The sequence below is a fragment of the Ostrinia nubilalis genome, chromosome 23, assembly GCF_963855985.1.
Source record: "Ostrinia nubilalis chromosome 23, ilOstNubi1.1, whole genome shotgun sequence".
NCBI lineage: Eukaryota > Metazoa > Arthropoda > Insecta > Lepidoptera > Crambidae > Ostrinia > Ostrinia nubilalis.
In genome coordinates this window covers 1,969,537-1,990,995 of record NC_087110.1, presented here as the reverse complement: position 1 = coordinate 1,990,995, position 21,459 = coordinate 1,969,537, and the positions used below count along the sequence as shown (strand labels likewise).

The following is a 21,459-nucleotide window of genomic DNA, read 5'->3' as shown; positions in this document are numbered from 1 at the left end:
CTTTTCTAAAAACAATTTTGATGTAGTCGTAGACGTGCCACTTAATTCTAGCAATTAGGGGGCATCGTACATGGTGGCGAGTGACAGTACCTTGCTCTACAGTGGCGCCAATTGATGAGGGCAAAATTAAATACGATAGCCCTCATTCTAAACTATTTTATTTCATCGTGAATTTTGGGGTGACTGGTGGCGTGCCTTAAATATTGTGGCGCGTGCCATTGGTTCGCCATCCCTGTTCTAGATGAAGATATTATAGCATTTTTTACAGAGTCACGAATGTTTTATGTCTCTATCTCTATTTAAGTAAGTTTGTTTAGTATGTCTGGTCTGCAAGTCGGCATAGTAAGCTCAGTTTAATTTGAGAAAATAGTGATTTAGCAGCTAATGAGGCTTTTCGCGATTGAAAAATCCGCCAGATGGCGGGACGCGGACGTGGGGTCCGACCGCTGCGTGATTGGTGGATTTTGACATATCTGTCAATGTCATGTCAAAAATAACCAATCACGCGGCATCTGGACCCCGCGTCCACGTATCGCCATCTGGCGGATCCTTCAATCGCGAAAACCCTCATTGTTTGCAAAAATTGTTACAAGTAAAAAGCCTCTCTCGTTTAGAATAAAAAATTTGCAACCTGTTGATTTATTTTTTGGAAATATGTTTCTGGTATTTACTGCCATCTAACAAAAAATGTAGAGACTACTTTGTTGGCAACACTCAAAGCATCCCAACCGGTTAAATAAAGCACACGCTATGTTAGTTCTACACTGCTTTCCTAGATGGCGCTAGTAGTAAAATGTAGAGTGGTTCAACCTTGTAAAAGGTAATTTGTTATGAAACTTAGCTACTTTTTATTTTATTAGCCAACAAGCGATTATTTTTTCTTGCAAAATGGACGATGTAACACCCTTTTGTGCTTCTTTCGTAATAATTATGTCGACGTAAAGTTAACGTCTATCTTACAAATCTGTGATAAGAGATTATTACCTACTGAGGTAATTAATATAAGGTAAATAGTTTTTTAAGCCGATCAGGTTTTCCTAAATTGAAGATACCTACTTACTCGAGGGATATTATTACGTATACTACTTATACAAAACGCGACTCTACCAACTCTATCTTTATTTTCAGGACAAGAATTAAGGCTGAGTTGCACTACCTTATTTTAACCGTAACATTAACAATAACCGGTGCTTTTTGTATTGCGTTTGACAGATTTTTGACGTTTGTCAAAGTTAAAGTATGATGGTGCAACCCAGCCTAAGTGTTGTTTTTTTAAGAAGATGTAGTGTAGGTGTTTTGAAATTATTGTTATAATGGTGTCAGTAAACCCATTCAGGTCAAATCAGAATTAACTTTTTACTACATATATTGATTGGGCAAAACAAATACACTCAAGACTTGACAAGGAGTAGGTAATTAGGGAAACCTGTTATTGGCTAATTATGTTATTAATAATATACGGTTCAATATTCTAATAGAAGACAAAATAAAAGTATAAATAAAGGAGGCAATAAAAAAGGATGAAAAGGAGGAGTATAATAACCAAGGATGAAATTATGAAGGTAACAATCATTACAAGTAGGGCTGTCACTCGTTTTGGTTTATCTCCAGACAAATACGAACAAAATTGCATTTCTGCCCTATTTACTACTAACTAGCTTACTAGGCAAGGCTAGCACAATTACGTTACAAAACGCTGTATGCAGGCCGCTATAATTCGGTTATTCACGTACAATTCTAACGAAAATGGTAATAAATAAAAAACATTTTTGACAGAATTTTTCAAATATAGTTTCTCAAATTGAAATCAAACTGAAAGTTCTGACCCTGTAAGAACATTTACACCGGATTTAAAAAGAGTGTCCGGGATATCATCGGACACCGCCGGACACAGTCCAAACTACGTCATTTCAAAACCGGACGGAACTCACCCCTAATCACGTGTAATGCGAAAAAAATAAAATTCACTAACCTCTAAAAACGCGTCAAGACCCTGAAAATCCTTTATTCATAACGATAAATACAGTTCAACGACCTTTTATCAGCTCATGCCAACACTTTTGTTTCTGATAAGGTGTAAATGTCCCTGCCGTTTAGACGAAAACCGATTTAACCCCCCTTCTACCCCCCCTTTCCAATTTAAATATTCCTCTGATCAAGATTGAAAAAGCGAAACCTGGTGTTCAGGAAGATTAGGTGGGAAATCGTTTCTAAGAATAAAATAAAAAGAATAAGCTTTGTTTTTAATTGGAAGAAACAGTCGAACGTTAATGAGTTGCCATTTTTAAATGATTTGCGAGAGATTTGAGGGAAATTAATTTTGATTTTCTTGATTTTTTCCTTGTTTCTATTGTTCGCAGAAGTATTAAATCCATTTAATTGATATAGTACCCTTGAAACAAACAGATTATATTGATTGACTGATTTATGTTCATGAGCACAATTTTTATTATGCCAAAGATGTATGCAAAAAACTGCGACAAAGTTAAAAACGTGCTGTAATCCAAAAACCAGCTCCAGCGTTTTTATTGTTTTGTTACTAGCTTTTCGACCGCGGCTTCGCCTGCTTGAAAAAAGAGCTGTTTTTTAGGGTTTTCCCGGAAATTATTCGAATTTTTTTCGCCGTAAAAAAATTCGTAAAATTGGTCCAGGTGTTATTGAGTTATGCGCTTACCAACACATTTTGCGATTCATTTTTATATTATAGTAGATTTCGCTCCGTAGCTTTTTCGAAATAAAAACTGTCACGACAGCTACTTTGTCTAGGTCCTCAGGCTTGTCTTATCAATGAAGGTGTTATTTCAATCTCAGAGAAAAGCACTAAAATAGTTAGCATTTTTGTTATAATATCTACCGAAAGTCAATCTGGCTTTAAGGTGAATTCTGCAATGCACGAGGAAATTGTTTTATTTACTTTGTATAAACTTATTAGGAAAAACAGGGTGGTATGAAAACTAGCATGTTTTGAAACCACGTTAATAGATTGGATAGAGGCACTAACTTCCGTAAGGAAAAATAGCTATGATTGAAAAATGGTTCAGATCATATAAATTCCCTTTTCGTAAATGAAACAAAAGCCAAGAAACGTCAAGCCGTGAGTACATAATGTAACTCATTAATAAACGTCGCGTTAAGACCCGTGTCTTACTAATTTTAGTTGAAACAAAAGTCTAATGCCCGTTTTCACTATTAATCCCTAATTTTTAAGTGAACCCTATGGCAACAAAATTCCTGTTATGTGTTACCATAGGGGTCACTTAAAAATTAGGGATTGATGGCGAAAACGGGCATAAGGTTACTATAGATAGTTAACAGATGAACTTAATATTAAATGGATAGAAACATCTATTATTCCTATTATAGTGGATATTTATGTATTTATGTTTGTGCAGGAGATAGTCCATTTGTCGAGGAAGGCTTTAGGCTAATAACATCACCCTACAGCCCATAGGGGCGGAGCAGTAAAGAAAAATGTTGCAAAAACGGGAAATATTATTCAAAAACTATTTTACTCGTACGAAGTCGCGGGCACAGCTAGTCTGTAATAACTGCGATGCTGATGATGGCAGTTTATAAAAACGTAACAGATTGCTCAGTTACAAGTTTCTTTGTTTTACCGCACACCCTGTATATCCAGTTTAAAATGTTACCTAAGCCAGCCGCGCTACAAGGTAGCGTTTATAGTGCGCTGTGGTTTCATTGAGTCTATAAATTGTAGTGAACGCTAAATAGAGAGCATCCTTTACTTTCTTCCGTACAGCTTGGTAAAGGAGAATTCACACTTGATTTGAGTTTTTTTTTTCAATGTTTTTAATCCAATATTACACCAGCTTGCACTAAGCGGTTCGATAACTTTTTTTTTAATCCAAAACAAGGCATGTATTTGACCACAATCGCACTTTTATGCGAACAGCTATGGACTGGAAATCGTTACTGTTGTTGTCTTTCCCGAAGACTATAATCCGGGCCTTTTTGGTGAGTGTGAATAGGCACTGACAGGGCACCGCATAACAAAAAACAAAAAAGTTTTAACGCCCGTAACCACAAACATTACTATGAGGTCTTACAGTGCGCGTGGACGCACAGGGTGACACACGAACCAATCACAGAGTTCTATTCAACGCTGTGCGTTCGATTTACTGCTTCACTTAAGCAAGCATCGTTTGTGAATACGGGCAGAAATCACATTAAGACATCCACTGGTCTTACTTTGACGATAGCGAAAGATATTTTTTTTCTTCACTATCTAAAATTATTTTGAACTCTTAAGATGTAAGTGTGAAGGGTCCTCAACTGTTACAAAACTCTTTACTAGCTCCCACTGTTTACTGGTTGCGCTTGTAAATTGCCTATTACTGACTGCAGTCCGCTTCCTTCTGTGTAATACAAGTTAACACTGTCATTCGAACGTTAAAGATTAGCTTTGATTAGAGCCCGTTTTAACGGCCATCCAGTTTTGTTGGATCCAGTAATGCAATCCTGCAAAACATGACAGGACGTGACTGTGAACACACATGATGATATGTGTGCTTGAAATTTGAATTACATATTCAACGGTTTTTTGCGGGACACTGCAAACGGGGTGATCGTGTCAACGTTTAATGTTAAAACACGTATACTAGTAAACGGGATTCTGCAAAAACGGGATGTCTACGTGGGAACAAGTCCTTAGTTAGCGTAGTGGTATTGCGTTAAAAACATTGCTTTAGTGATCTTGGAGGATTAGGTAGGTCAGATGGTATAAAACCAGTGTAGATATATGGGTTACTCAGCAATACTTCTTGAGTCAAAGGCCGCAGCTTTTGGCTTCAATGAAAAACTAGTAACAAACTAGCATCCTGAAATTTCCCTAGCTCCCATAAACAACCATGCCTGCCTTAACATTTCATTAATGTTTCAGTGTCTGAGGTGGGACAGCGGCAGGGAGGGTGTTTAAGAGACGTCAAATGTCAGTGAGTCTTCAGATATGCTTTAAAATTGTATGCTCTATCACGTTATGTCACCCCTCCCGTGTCGCTCCCATGCCTCAAGCACTGACTCAGTTATACACAAGACCGATTTTTATTGAATTGTATTGAGAGTTTTATTAAAGCGGCTATGTGCCAGTGGTTTAAGTTTGCATTAAATTCCCACCAAAGTTTTATCGTTGCATAAACCAATTTCCATACAAAAGAAGCTATCTATAACTCACAATTATTTGCAGAGTTGCGATTTATACGATATAATTTCTCGATGCGGGGTAATTAAACCGTATTTATTGCTTCAAAGTGCCGCCGCGAACCGCTCCGAAGATAAATTAGTTGTCACTGTTACTTAGTTAATCGCTGGTAAGTTAATTATTTGAGTTTGCAAAAATTTTTGCTGCATTTTTGTTATGTTTTAATTTATTTTTATGGTTACTGAGTATGTCCATTTGGGTATGTCCATTTGATTTAGTGATCGATTCCAATGTAGAAAATTATTTCCCAACACGATCTCTTTATAAGGCTTTATGTGGTTAGTTCTAGGACACTGAAGATTATGAGACATGAAAAGTCTCTTAAGGGTTCTCCTAAGGATTTTTTTCATTTTAGTGTTATATTTTTTTTTGTAAGAATTTGTCAATTTGTCAAAAAAAAGACCACGTTTTTGATGTCAAAAGAAAGACGTACCTTTTTGACGTCAAAAGAAAAACATTATTTGACATCAAATTTTGACCCATGATCGTTCGCGAGCCAAATGTTGCTCGAAGTGGGAATCCAAACTTTTCCCTCATCTCAAGCATTATTCGTATACATCCTACATGACGATGCAATTCGACATTCACGGAAACCTTGTACTACATCCCTAACCCTACTCAAGTTTTCATACCAAAAGTGCTAAAAGAATCTTTCTCCAAGCGCTCTAGAATTTATCACCGATATTTAGTTTATTTTTTCTCCAACCCATATAACCGCGGCTTGACGTTTTATTGCCGTCCTTTATTTGTCGGTCACGAGTGAACGGAACGACTGAAGAAGTACTGGGACAGTACACGCGGGGTTGGCACATGAACCCTTTTTATTGGTCAGACTGGATGGCCAGTATCACTGGTACGCTCTATTTGGATCTCCAATGGATGTACTGTAGCGGGTTCTAAAACGATTGTGTTTGATACTTGAACTACAGAAGAAGCTCCTTTATTAGAGTCCATTAGTAAAAGAGCTAGATTCTCTTGGCCCGAAGGTTCTGGGCTTATTTTTAGGGTTCCGTACCTCAAAAGGAAAAAACGGAACCCTTATAGGATCACTTTGTTGTCCGTCTGTCCGTCCGTCTGTCAAGACCCTTTATCTCAAGAACGCGTGAACGTATCAAGCTGAAATTCACATGAAATACTCAGGTCTATTGTCCCTTTAAGCTGTGAAAATATCAAACTTCTAAGCTAAGCCAATCAAAAGATACAGCCGATTATGTCGATATTTTCAACAAATTTTCGACACTCGCAAAGGAATCAAAACCTACAGGATACTTCCCGTAAACTCAGAATCTTGAAATTTGGCATAAAGCATTGTCATATAATGCAAATATAGGAAAAATTGCGAAAATTACATTTTTTTAGTTATATAATATAATAAAAATATTTTAATAAAATGAAACTTACTACCTTATTTCTCACGAACGAATAAAGGTATCAAATTGAAATTTATACCAAATACCTAGATCTATTGTCCCTTTAAGAAGTAAAAAAATCAAACTTCTAAGTTAACGCGATCAAAAGATACAGCAGTTTATACCGACACCTTAGACGAATTTCCGTCACACGCTAGGGAATCAAAACCTACAAGGTACTTCCTGTGAACTCAGAATCTTGAAATTCGGCACGAAGCAACGTTATACAGTGTGAGTCACGTTAAAGTGTACATATGAAAACAGATGAAACTAGACCTATTTTTATCGACAAAAAAGAGGACAAAAAATTTTTGAGATTTTTTTTTAATTTTTTATAGAATTTTTTTTCTTCCAATTACTTATTGTAAAGAAAACGTAATAACTTTTAAACTAAGCGGTATATCCTCATAAAATAAAAACAGTAATAATGCTAAATAACAGGCGATACTAAAAAAATACACAAAATACACAAAAAAGGCCAACAAATAATAAAAAATGATACTTTTTGAAAAAAATCTGCTTTTAAATTCGTGTTTTTTTGGTTATTTGATAAATTTCTCCAAAAAATGCCCCTATAACCGGTGGTTTTTACTACTTTGTATTATTCTCTATCGTATTACCTTCGTAAAACCAAAAATCGCATGTCTCTATCCCTATCACAACATTTGCTATGATCGTTTGAACAAAGGCCTGCCACAACATTATTCTCCGCTACAGGTAGAAACGATTTTAATTTTAACTAAAATGCTAATTTTACTTCGAAATCTCTTGTTTTTATTTGAAATCTAACTTGTCTTTATCAAAATTACAAATCTAGAGCCATTTTCAGTTTCGTTGTTAACGAAGCGTTGAATGGCGCGCCCGGAGAGGCTTAGTTCAAACGATCATTGCAAACGTTGTGATAGGGATAGAGACATGCGATTTTTAATTTTACGAACGTATTACGATAGAGAATAATACAAAGTAGTAAAAACAACCGGTTATAGGGGCATTTTTTGGAGAAATTTATCAAATAACCAAAAAACCACGAATTTAAAAGCAGATTTTTTTCAAAAAGTATCATTTTTTATTATTTGTTGGCCTTTTTTGTGTATTTTGTGTATTTTTTTAGTATCGCCTGTTATTTAGCATTATTAATGTTTTTATTTTATCAGGATATACCGCTTAGTTTAAAAATTATTACGTTTTCTTTACAATAAGTAATTAGAAGAAAAAAAAATCTATAAAAAATTAAAAAAAAATCGCAAAAAATTTTTGACCTCTTTTTTGTCGATAAAAATAGGTCCAGTTTCATTTATTTTCATATGTACACTTTAACGTGACTCACACTGTATAGTACAGATAAAGGAAAAATTACGAAAATGATAAATTTGAAGTTATATAAAATTTAAAATATTATTTTTGCTTATTTTTTTAATAATTATAAACTTACTACCTACCCTTTTTCACATGAACGCGTAGAGATATTAAAGTTGAAATTCATATCAAACACTTCTTAAGGCCGGGTAGCAGAGAAAATGGCGAAAATGAGGTTTTCATTTTTCATTTTTGAGGTACTAAACAGTAAAATTAAAGGCTAAGATTTTTATTGGGCATAGTTGAGGATATTTTCTAGGGCTATTAACGGATGGAAACACGATTTGATGAAGTTGACTCGATAGAATATATTCCCAAAGTTACCTCTATTCGTTTTCTATTTATGGTTTTATTTTTAAAATAAGCGATTTGAGATTCTAAATCTTTTACTAAACTAAAGTTCAGAAATAACTTGAGGGCTTTTAACGGATGAAATTTTTATATTGCGTCTTATTTAGTTACTATGTTAAAAAATGTGGAAAAAATCGTCCATGACGGCTTGGACAATCTCAATCAGTCGCGCGGTGGCGCTTACGGAGGACGGACGCGTGTCAGTTTTATGGCCGTGACAGTTCGCGATTTGTCAATATTTTTGACAATGATGACTTTGATGAGTCACAGTATAATAATATCAGTGTTACTGGAGAAAGCTTAAATTTTTGATAATTAAGAATTATCAATTTTGTCTACCTATTGAAATTTAAATCGTTCGCATCCTTTTAAACGAAGACTCTACTCATGATACATAGTACATTCCTCAAATATGAGACAAAACCAATGAGTTAAAATTACATTTTAATAGTACCTACATACAATCGTCTTACACTCTTTAGAAGAGCACACTGACACAAATAAATAATAAAAAATACTGTCTAAGGTCTGTAGCTAAAGGTCTAAGCTGTAAGATAGAAGAATCTTCTAGCCAAAAATATGGCAGATGCAGCAGATGTTAACGGATTTAAAACTGGAGTTCATATGACTCCTTGTAGACTTGAGTCTCTAGAGCGTCCCTTCCTCCACCATGCGTAAGAATGTTTCAAAAATACTGTCTAAGGTCTGTAGCTAAAGGTCTAAGCTGCAAGATGGAAGAATCTTCTACCCAAAAAGATGGCAGATGCAGCAGATGTCAACGGATTTAAAACTGGAGTTCATATGACTCCTTGTAGACTTGAGTGTCTAGAGCGTCCCTTCCTCCACCATGCGTAAGAATTTTCAAAAAAATACTGTCTAAGGTCTGTAGCTAAAGGTTTACGCTGCAAGATGGAAGAATCTTCTACCCAAAAAGATGGCAGATGCAGCAGATGTCAACGGATTTAAAACTGGAGTTGATGTGACTCCTTGTAGACTTGAGTGTCTAGAGCGTCCCTTCCTCCACCATGCGTAAGAATGTTTCAAAAATACTGTCTAAGGTCTGTAGCTAAAGGTCTAAGCTGCAAGATGGAAGAATCTTCTACCCAAAAAGATGGCAGATGCAGCAGATGTCAACGGATTTAAAACTGGAGTTCATATGACTCCTTGTAGACTTGAGTGTCTAGAGCGTCCCTTCCTCCACCATGCGTAAGAATTTTCAAAAAAATACTGTCTAAGGTCTGTAGCTAAAGGTTTACGCTGCAAGATGGAAGAATCTTCTACCCAAAAAGATGGCAGATGCAGCAGATGTCAACGGATTTAAAACTGGAGTTGATGTGACTCCTTGTAGACTTGAGTGTCTAGAGCGTCCCTTCCTCCACCATGCGTAAGAATGTTTCAAAAATACTGTCTAAGGTCTGTAGCTAAAGGTCTAAGCTGCAAGATAAAATAATCTTCTAGCCAATAACTTTAAAACTATAATTTGAACGAATTTTGCTATTAGTGGACAAATTTCTGCTCACGATGGACTAATTATCTGCTATACTCTCGACTCTCTAAAGCACAACATTTATAAAAATTTTGCTGCGGTAATGCACTCCAGGTAACAGTGTGTGATGCTCATTGCTCATAGTGATTTTCGATACAGAGCCCCGTACATACGTTATATAGCCCGACCAGGAACATAAAAACCCTCGCCATTGTAAATATGAAAATTTGCCGGAGCAAAATAAAAAATTAAATATTTAAATTGACAACAATTTAATTGTGGGTTAGACACAAATATTTAAAAAGAAAAATTAAGGGATGGGTCGTTGGGCCGTTTGGTTGGTACTGATTAAAAATACTTAAGATTACTAGCGCGCTAGTCGCCACCACTCGGCTCAACCCCCTCCGCACCCGTCGGGCGCAGCAAGCGTCTGGCACTGCGGGACAGCCGGTGCCAAACACCTGATAGCCGGTGCCAACAGAGCAGCCGGTACCATACACCTCCTAGTATACAAAATAATTATATTATACAAACAGCACAATACATAATTAATAATAAAAACAATAATCCATCGCTCTCGAGGATGGAGCAAATGTGAACACAGCAAAATCCATCGGTAATTCATTACAATGGTAGATCTATTTAGAAAGTTATATTTTGGTAAAATGTAATCATTGTAATTATTATATCATCTACCTTCACAAAGCGAACTAAAAATAGTTAACACAACAGAATCCATCGATAATACATCACAATGGTAAACTTATTTAGGAATTTACTTTTTGGTAAAATGTAATCGTTATGTGGGTAATCTACTTTTTCAAAGTAAACTAAAATAATTGACAATCTCAATAGAAGTGGAGCCAACCTATGAAGTAGGGTAGCCCGTGACCGAGTGCCACGTTTCTAGTAATTCATCCTAACTCAGCGGAGAGGCGAATGAGTTTGAGAAAGAAACCACAACATACCTGCTATGGAGGCAACATCAGCAACATCAACAACAGACAGCAACAGCGCAGAGGCTCGCCACCGAGCACTGCTCAACCACACACAATCTGCGAATAACAACCAAGTGCATTGGTTAACAATGCCGCCAATGCAAACAACAAAATAACAAGAAGAAACTCAAGGTAATCCTTGGAATAGGACCTGCTTACCTTCAGCAATAAAACTCAGTACGTGGCAGTGAGTCCGCAAAATCACGGGGCTTTCGGATTTATTCTAAAATTCCCTTTTAACGTAGAGGATGGCGATGCGTGCCCTGCCCGTTTATCAGGGAACGGCACGGTTCAGACCTCTTGGAATTCGGGACACTATCACACCACGTACAACAGAACTTCCGTTCGCGATCACCCCAACCAAGCAAAAGACTTCGACACTCCAAAAAGCGCCGGTCATCACCCGTGACTCAGATGTTCGTTCGAAAACTTGTCACTCCAACAAATCACAATATCTAGCAGTTTTGTATAATTTTTTTCTTTACTTTCAATAAATGCCACTTGTGTTAACTAGCCTCTTATTGAATAATTTCGATATGGGAACTCACAATACTGCTTCTCTCATTTAAATTTAATTAAATAATTAAACTTTAGAAAGAAAAAAAATAACAAACAAGCAAGTTTCTGAACGTCACCTGTGTGTTTCGTTTCACTCAGAATATGTCAAATTTCTAGAACGTTCCGAATCCATGATCGATCAAGATACATTACAATGTTATTTTAATATAAACATTGAGGAAAATACTGTAAATAGCTAGAATTTAAATTAAAGAGCCTAAATATTAAGTTTTATAAAAATTTAGTATTGAACATTTAATTTTGTTATACACTTTTTTTTACTAAAAGAATGAAACGCAACGCATTGATCTGTCGAACGGAGACATTCAAAAAGTGAGGTTATTTATTGCTCTGTGTACCAAAACAATGTAATTAATTTTAATAGAAGTTAATCAAAACTCAGTGAATCACTTACAATGACACAATCAAGTGACAAAGGAAATACTGTACACTTTGTAATATGTGACCTTACGGTCCGTTGGAATGTTTGTTTGTGGAAATCGGTAAGTATTCAATCTCGCCAAGAAAAAAAAGTGTTACAGTACCCCCTCACCCACCAGAATTTTACGAGTATAACGAGAAAAATTCACGCTGGCCCTCCAGCATCATCCTATCTTACAGAAACAAAACCATCACAATACACAACAAAAAAAACTAACACCTCAACAAACTTCAATCTACCCTACATAATTTTTAAATCTCGGAGCTACACCACGAACATGCGTACTCCGCCAAACAACATCATCTTTCTTAACCACTACGTCTCTCAGACGCCTACTACAACATTCAGCATCTCGCAAGTGAGATTTCCTCAATTGCTTATCTACTTTAAAGTCAAACACCTTCCGTCGAGACCTGGGCAGTGGACCAACAAAACCAACGCTGACACACTGGAAGGGTCTACGACGAACCTTCGGTTTTCCAAACAAACCAGGAGTGGTTTGATTCGGATGTTTGAAATCCTTATAAGCATCACTAGTCAACTTCCGAGACACGACTGCCTCAGCATGCCCAACCATCGAATCCCTCCGATTCACAAGTCGCAAAACATCAGGCGCTATCTGAAAAGCTTTCCAGAAGTTGATGCCAAACAACAAAGACGACGAAACTCCAGGAACAACATAAAACTTAACGACCTTTAACACGCCATCAACCACAACAGGTAAAAACATGTAACCAATAGCAGACGAAGTAGAACCATTCGCCGCTACCACAGCATCCGTATCAGACTTATACAGCTCACCCAGATGAGAAAAAGAATTCACAGCAGAACCACCAAGAATAGAAACTTCCGCTCCAGAATCTAGTAATCCAGAACACGGAACACCACCAATCTCAACATTTAGATAAGGACGTGCGTCCTGACAATCATCTGGTCGGACCGTCGCAACATTAGAGTTAAAATTTTTTGAGAATGCACGCACAAAATCACACCAAGCACGCCACTCTTCAACAGGTGTAACATCAAAACGACGGTCCGTCGCCACGCGTTTTGTGACTCCAGAGACTTTGACGTCCTTCTGGCGTGCACACTTCGGACAATTGACAGCGGTCACGCCCTTCTCACCACAACGATAGCAAATAATTACATGAGGCGCACTGCAATCACGGAGCGTGTGGTCCTTCACACGGCAACGCACACAAAACTTCTCCATGCTCGGACTTTTAACCACTGCCTCGCACCTCGGGTGAGCAGACTTACTTTTGTAGGCCAGGTCAGGGGCAACAGCATTCTGTACACCGCGCGGGGGTTCAGTGAAGGATTCTGCCCTCTGTTTCGCCGCTTCTAACTGCCTACAATGCCTCTTTAAGTCGGCCCACGATTTTATTTCTACGTTGACTAAAGGAATGGAGTAGGATGGCCTAATGTTGAACTTGACCAAGCTCAACTTCTCTTCATCGTCTAAAGGTTTACGCAACCTCGAAAAATAATTTTGCATCAGGCTTAGATAACTACAAATAGATTCGTCGGGACCTTGGGTCCTCGAACGAATCTCCTGCAACAAACGATGATCATAGTCGTAGGGCAAATACTCTTCCAGCAACGACGCCTTTAAATCCTCCCAACTATTTAGTTGGTCACGAGTACCTCGGTACCAATATAGAGCATCATCAGTAAATAATTCCACTGCCGAGTTAAATAATTTTTCCCTCGAAATATTCCGAGACAGACACAACTCCTCAATCCTAACAATAAAATCCTGCACACTGTCTTTCCCGTTAAACCTCAAATTCAAAGAATGAACACACGCATTACAATTCACCGGTTGGACCATTGACGACTCATTCGCAGCCAAACCAGCGACCCTAGATACTTCCTCCTCAGCAGGTTGGAAATCATAACTACTAACGAATGTGTGCGTCATACGGTCGATCCGTTTTAAAAGTGGGACGAGACGCTCATCCAACTGTTCCCACAAAGTCCTATCATCCCCATCCACAGCCTCAACACGACTCAACCTATGGAAGATGTGGTTTCCTAAAGCTTGCACGCGATAAAGTTGTTTGAGTAACAGGGGTTTCCTGTTACACAGCTCCTCAAGCTCGTCTAATTTGGAGGAAATAGTTCTCAACTCAGCCAGCGCATCTCCCTCGAACTCACTCACCTCATCGCTAGGTATATCCTGAGCCAATTGTCTAATCTGGGCGCGCAACAGCTCTACCGTTTTCTCAGGCACAGCATCTCGTATGGCAACCTCGTAAATCAATTCGTCTTTGTTCAAAATGTTAAACCGGATAGGGCGTTCCTCCTTCATCTCGATTTATCAAAATAATAATTTTAGCAAAAAGTAAAGTAAGTTACAATATTCGGCTTATTGTGATATTCGTTACACACTACAGTATGGTTATACTTATTATAAAATTATAACAGTAAGAAAAGAAAACTTAAGGTGACCAACCAATCCGTCACTGAGCAATAGACCAGTGCCGGGGAGAATCTCCACGGACCCAACAACGTCCCTGTTCGGGCGCCATGTAAATATGAAAATTTGCCGGAGCAAAATAAAAAATTAAATATTTAAATTGACAACAATTTAATTGTGGGTTAGACACAAATATTTAAAAAGAAAAATTAAGGGATGGGTCGTTGGCTCGTTGGGCCGTTTGGTTGGTACTGATTAAAAATACTTAAGATTACTAGCGCGCTAGTCGCCACCACTCGGCTCAACCCCCTCCGCACCCGTCGGGCGCAGCAAGCGTCTGGCACTGCGGGACAGCCGGTGCCAAACACCTGATAGCCGGTGCCAACAGAGCAGCCGGTACCATACACCTCCTAGTATACAAAATAATTATATTATACAAACAGCACAATACATAATTAATAATAAAAACAATAATCCATCGCTCTCGAGGATGGAGCAAATGTGAACACAGCAAAATCCATCGGTAATTCATTACAATGGTAGATCTATTTAGAAAGTTATATTTTGGTAAAATGTAATCATTGTAATTATTATATCATCTACCTTCACAAAGCGAACTAAAAATAGTTAACACAACAGAATCCATCGATAATACATCACAATGGTAAACTTATTTAGGAATTTACTTTTTGGTAAAATGTAATCGTTATGTGGGTAATCTACTTTTTCAAAGTAAACTAAAATAATTGACAATCTCAATAGAAGTGGAGCCAACCTATGAAGTAGGGTAGCCCGTGACCGAGTGCCACGTTTCTAGTAATTCATCCTAACTCAGCGGAGAGGCGAATGAGTTTGAGAAAGAAACCACAACATACCTGCTATGGAGGCAACATCAGCAACATCAACAACAGACAGCAACAGCGCAGAGGCTCGCCACCGAGCACTGCTCAACCACACACAATCTGCGAATAACAACCAAGTGCATTGGTTAACAATGCCGCCAATGCAAACAACAAAATAACAAGAAGAAACTCAAGGTAATCCTTGGAATAGGACCTGCTTACCTTCAGCAATAAAACTCAGTACGTGGCAGTGAGTCCGCAAAATCACGGGGCTTTCGGATTTATTCTAAAATTCCCTTTTAACGTAGAGGATGGCGATGCGTGCCCTGCCCGTTTATCAGGGAACGGCACGGTTCAGACCTCTTGGAATTCGGGACACTATCACACCACGTACAACAGAACTTCCGTTCGCGATCACCCCAACCAAGCAAAAGACTTCGACACTCCAAAAAGCGCCGGTCATCACCCGTGACTCAGATGTTCGTTCGAAAACTTGTCACTCCAACAAATCACAATATCTAGCAGTTTTGTATAATTTTTTTCTTTACTTTCAATAAATGCCACTTGTGTTAACTAGCCTCTTATTGAATAATTTCGATATGGGAACTCACAATACTGCTTCTCTCATTTAAATTTAATTAAATAATTAAACTTTAGAAAGAAAAAAAATAACAAACAAGCAAGTTTCTGAACGTCACCTGTGTGTTTCGTTTCACTCAGAATATGTCAAATTTCTAGAACGTTCCGAATCCATGATCGATCAAGATACATTACAATGTTATTTTAATATAAACATTGAGGAAAATACTGTAAATAGCTAGAATTTAAATTAAAGAGCCTAAATATTAAGTTTTATAAAAATTTAGTATTGAACATTTAATTTTGTTATACACTTTTTTTTACTAAAAGAATGAAACGCAACGCATTGATCTGTCGAACGGAGACATTCAAAAAGTGAGGTTATTTATTGCTCTGTGTACCAAAACAATGTAATTAATTTTAATAGAAGTTAATCAAAACTCAGTGAATCACTTACAATGACACAATCAAGTGACAAAGGAAATACTGTACACTTTGTAATATGTGACCTTACGGTCCGTTGGAATGTTTGTTTGTGGAAATCGGTAAGTATTCAATCTCGCCAAGAAAAAAAAGTGTTACACCATGTTGCGGAAAACTAATGGTACTAATTTCTTTTAATGGCAACAGTAGAAAACTTCATTGACATGTCACCTTGCGTGTCAGTCTATTGCTGTTAAAGTGTAAACAAACTTTATTTTAAATGTGCGCAATTGATTTTGTGAATTATATTATTGCTAAAATCTTTTTATAGTCGTGAAAGAAAAGTGGTTCACAATGTGTTAAAGTATTAATTTGTCGAAGAGAAATACTAAGGGTTCGGACAATATTTTCATTGAATAATGTTTTCGACAAAGGTTGTCAAATTGACTGACATGTTTATCGTATAGTACAGTCCACTATGAAAATTAGCTGTGGTTTGTTTCAACTACCTATTTTAAAGTTTTTTGGCACTTTCTAAGTGTTGAATTTTATGGAATTGGGAGAGAAGTACCGAGTTTGAAGCGTTCATGAGCAGACGTTGCAGTTGAATATTCAAGTTCTGAATTTGATTATTAATGAATAATAAAATAAATCCTACTAGCTCGATTGATGGTTTCATTTAATTTATTTAAACCAGGTTACCTATAATCATATTTTTTCGTTAATTTATGAAAATATCAAATTAGCCCGTAATCCTGAATCCTGATACATAAAGTTAGACTATTAATTTAACACAGGTACGACTGTACTCAGTGTTGCAGTATCAAATGCAATTGACGCGCCTCTATGCCAGGGTTTTTATGGTCCTGGTCAGGCTATACATAAATTATGGAAAGACAACACCCAGACCAATACAAACAAATATGTATGCAATTTTAGTATGATATTTTTATTTATTAATAAACAAAAAGACTGAACAAAATTGATGCGTGTACTGATTAATGTAATTAACCACATGCAAAGCTTTGTGAATTGCAACAACTATAATTTATTATCCAAGCTCTAAATAATCGCTACTACGAGTAACTGATCATAAAATGTTTTTCCAATCGCTCAAGCTCCCGAGGATCTACCGATAGGTCGGGTGACGTAATCTTGAAATTCTTTTAGCCGGCGCGGAACTTCCGGAAGGTCGGGTGACGCCACGCCTCTTTGAACCGTGTTTACTTTGGCAGTTATATTCTATATTTATTCGATTCTAAAATATATTCCAAAAATTTTGAAAATTGTTTTAATTTGTATCACTTGGATATGATTTGTATTAGAAAGTGCTGTGAGTGTGACGCTTGAACGGAAGGAAGTCAACCTAACCTAACCAACTGCGTATTTCTAAACTGCGTATTTCTATACTGTGTAGCCGCGAGAGCTCTTTGGCGCGCTGTCTTCGGCGAAGTATTGCGCGCGCAGATTTTGACAGCGCGAAATACCTACTTTAGCAGAAATACCAAGCCTTAAATCTAATTGCCTCTAAACTGTGAGAAATTCTAAATCAACGCAAAAATTCAAAACGCTGAGGTAGGTACCTATAATGCAAATATCGGAAAAATAAATAAATAAAAAATAATCATACCGCATATTTTGAAATTCGCCACTACTCGCAACGGAATCAAGTAAGTAATTTGATTTAATACGTCATAAATTGTAAACCGCTACGTTTGTACGGCGGAACCCTCGGTGTGCGAGCCCGACTCGCACTTGGCCGGTTTTTTTTCTTTCTTTTGTTTTTTCATGTGACAGGAGGCAAACTAGCAAAATTTCCTGGCAGGAACAACTTACTATAATTTCAGTGTGTTTAATTGATACCAGCTTCGGATTTACTGGCTGTAATCAACCTAATTAGGTATTAAAAAAAGAAAATTATGATGCTTCGAAAGACATGATAAGCCGTCGGGCCGATTCTGAAAATTAATGACTGATTGACTATTGAATTGAACTACAATCAAGAACACAATCAAGAATAGTTGCGTTTTGAGTTGAGAACGTGCACGCTAAAAAAATCATATCTATCGGAATCCCAATAATAAGAAAACAAGGTAGCAGGGAAGCGCTGGACGCAGGCCGCTACCAATCGATCAACGTGGAAAGCATTAGGGGAGGCCTATGTTCAGCAGTGGACGTCCTATGGCTGAAATGATGATGATGATGATGAATTAAGAAAACAGTCATACGTTTGAAGAACTTCGGGATGATAACGCATTCATTCACTTTTTTTTTGCCGCATCACACCACGGCATCCAACCCACGACCTCTGACATATCAGAGCAGTCTTTCAACTTCTATGCCAAGTCGCTGCCATCTCATGACTTCTGCTACCACAAGGGCCAGCACAGATAGGAAGCAATCTATATTATTATTGGCATCTGTAACTGTTATCCGCTTTGCTAATTACGTTGCGGGTCCAATGACAGTTTAACTTTCCCCTGAGACAAACTTGACATTCACTGATTAGGTGTTTATTGGCGGTCAAGCTGTAGATCCTGGCTACACAGGAGTTGCAGTGGGAACGAGAGGTGGGAATAAGACTAAGTCTTCTCAACTGACAGTAGTGACTGAGTTTCTGGCGGTGCCTTCTTCTCAGCACTGGCCCATTTTGTCCTGAAGCAGTGGTAGGGTTAATACTGGGACGTGTAAAAGTGCTTTTTTTAAAGCCTATTTACAGAAATAAATTAGTTTATGAGTTTTTCTATGACAAGTCGCTGATATTTCATGACTTCCACTACCACAAGGGCCAGCACAGATACGGACCTCATAAAACACAACAGGCCGGGCAATAAAACGCAGATTCTTAAGGCCGGGTAGCAGAGAAAATGGCGAAAATGAGGTTTTCATTTTTCATTTTTGAGGCACTAAACAGTAAAATTAAAGGCTAAGATTTTTATTGGGCATAGTTGAGGATATTTTCTAGGGCTATTAACGGATGGAAACACGATTTGATGAAGTTGACTCGATAGAATAAATTCCCAAAGTTACCTCTATTCGTTTTCTATTTATGGTTTTATTTTTAAAATAAGCGATTTGAGATTCTAAATCTTTTACTAAACTAAAGTTCAGAAATAACTTGAGGGCTTTTAACGGATGAAATTTTTATATTGCGTCTTATTTAGTTACTATGTTAAAAAATGTGGAAAAAATCGTCCATGACGGCTTGGACAATCTCAATCAGTCGCGCGGTGGCGCTTACGGAGGACGGACGCGTGTCAGTTTTTTGGCCGTGACAGTTCGCGATTTGTCAATATTTTTGACAATGATGACTTTGATGAGTCACAGTATAATAATATCAGTGTTACTGGAGAAAGCTAAAATTTTTGATAATTAAGAATTATGAATTTTGTCTACCTAATGAAATTTAAATCGTTTGCATCCTTTTAAACGAAGACTCTACTCATGATACATAGTACATTAGTCAAATATGAGACAAAACCAATGAGTTAAAATTACATTTTAATAGTACCTACATACAATCGTCTTACACTCTTTAGAAGAGCACACTGATACAAATAAATAATAAAAAATTAGGTCAGTGGGTCAAATATAGGGTAGCTGCACGTCACTGAAAGAAGATTCTGTTTACTCGGCATCTGGGCTGGAGAACATGAACCCTTGTTTACAGATGCAGATGTAAATGGAGTTATAACTGGACAAATTTTACATAAAATGTTTAACAGAAATCAGTTAAAAGACACATACATGGAATACCAATAAGGTTCCGGAGGGAAAGCTACCTATTATAAACTAGCGGCCGCCCGCGACTTCGTTCGCGTGGACCTCGTTTTACCCCCGTTAGATATCATGTTGATAGATGGCGTTTCACGGCTTTCCCCGAATGAATATTTACGCACGTCATACAGTAGTTTGTCCAGCGCTGTAGATTTTAACCAATGACGATAGGTAGATGGCGCTTTTTAGACACGTCTTATTTATTTTTTGAAATTTATTTGTCACATATCGTCATAAGTTAGCCTATATGTTAATCTGGGTTATAAACAATAATACTGTAAAGTTTCAACAAAATCCGTTCAGTAGTTTTTGCGTGCAAGAGTAACAAACATCCAGACATCCAGACATCATGACATCCAAACATACAAACTTTCGCCTTTATAATATTAGTAGGATATAGTAGGATAGGATATTTCACAATCCAAACTATTATTTACTGTAAGTAAATGCTAAATAGTAAATATTAGTTTGGATTGTGAAATATTTAAAATAAAAAAAGAACAAAACAAAATAGGGTTTCAAATTACCTATCTTTATCTAATTTATAAAGAGGTAAAGTTTGTGTGTTTGTGTATTTGTTAAATTGTAAGGAGTAATCTCCGGATCTGCTGAACCGATTTTAAAAATCTTTCACCAATAATAGAAAGCCACATTATATCTGAGTGTTAAAGGTTATATTAAAACCGAAAAATTCCACGCGGGCGAAGCGGCGGGCGGAAAGCTAGTTTATTTATAATTATATAAGAGCATAATTATTAAATTCGAAGTCTAACATTCTTTATTTGTGTGGACCTATATTAACGAGAGATTACAAGGCGTCAAATATATCAAGAAAAAAATTAAATTAAAAACTATTATAAAGCTAAATTTTGCTCTCATGGAGCCTTTACCTACTCTGACAAATTAAGACTCAGAGAAGAATTTCATAATAAAACTATTTAACTGCCCTGCATTGAAAAGTTTGATCGGGTACAACACCTCAAGTTATTTCAGAACTTGATTTCATTAAAAGACTCCGAATGTCAAATCGCTTAGGTATCTAAAGTCAAATTCTGAAATGTCAAGTGGCATAAAGTTGGGACTAATGAATAACCCATTCAGATAGTAGCGCCCTCCTGTCAATGACATACCTGGAACGATAGAGTATGGGACAACTAATAAAAATGCTTTGTCCTAAATGACTGACGGATATCGTAGAGACCTAAATGATGGAAGGTGTGTTCTTTGTATGACGTAGGCATCTCATAAGAAAATATTTTCCGTAATGGGGTCATGAAATGAAGGGGGTGAAAAAAGGGGGCAAAGTTTGTATGGGACAAAGTGATTCCTTGGTTCAATCTACTTGAAATTTAGCTTAACAATTCCTTAACATAATTCATGAAAGACGTGTGGAATGGGTAGAAAGAAATTTTGGCAGTCATTTTCTTCGAAGTTGATATCAATACTACTTAGTGCCTTTGATTTAATTACTTTTTATTTTTACAAGTGTTTGAAAACTCCATGTCAGATTGTGTTCAATGTCAAGTGAAATCTCAAATTGAAATGTCTCAATCTCAATGAGGAGACTGTATTTATTCCTAGAATTCCCCTAACACCGT

At 37.1% G+C, this 21,459-nt stretch overlaps 1 long non-coding RNA gene across 1 annotated transcript; it reads right to left on the bottom strand.

Annotated features, from left to right (window-relative positions):
• Positions 1 to 10,073: 10,073 nt before the first annotated feature.
• On the bottom strand, positions 10,074 to 11,175 carry LOC135083265 (uncharacterized). The gene is made up of 3 exons (XR_010259556.1): positions 10,978 to 11,175; positions 10,789 to 10,875; positions 10,074 to 10,323 (listed from the first exon to the last, which is right to left on the bottom strand). It is a non-coding gene; the product is annotated as an uncharacterized LOC135083265 (long non-coding RNA).
• Between the last annotated feature and the right edge of the window lie 10,284 nt (positions 11,176 to 21,459).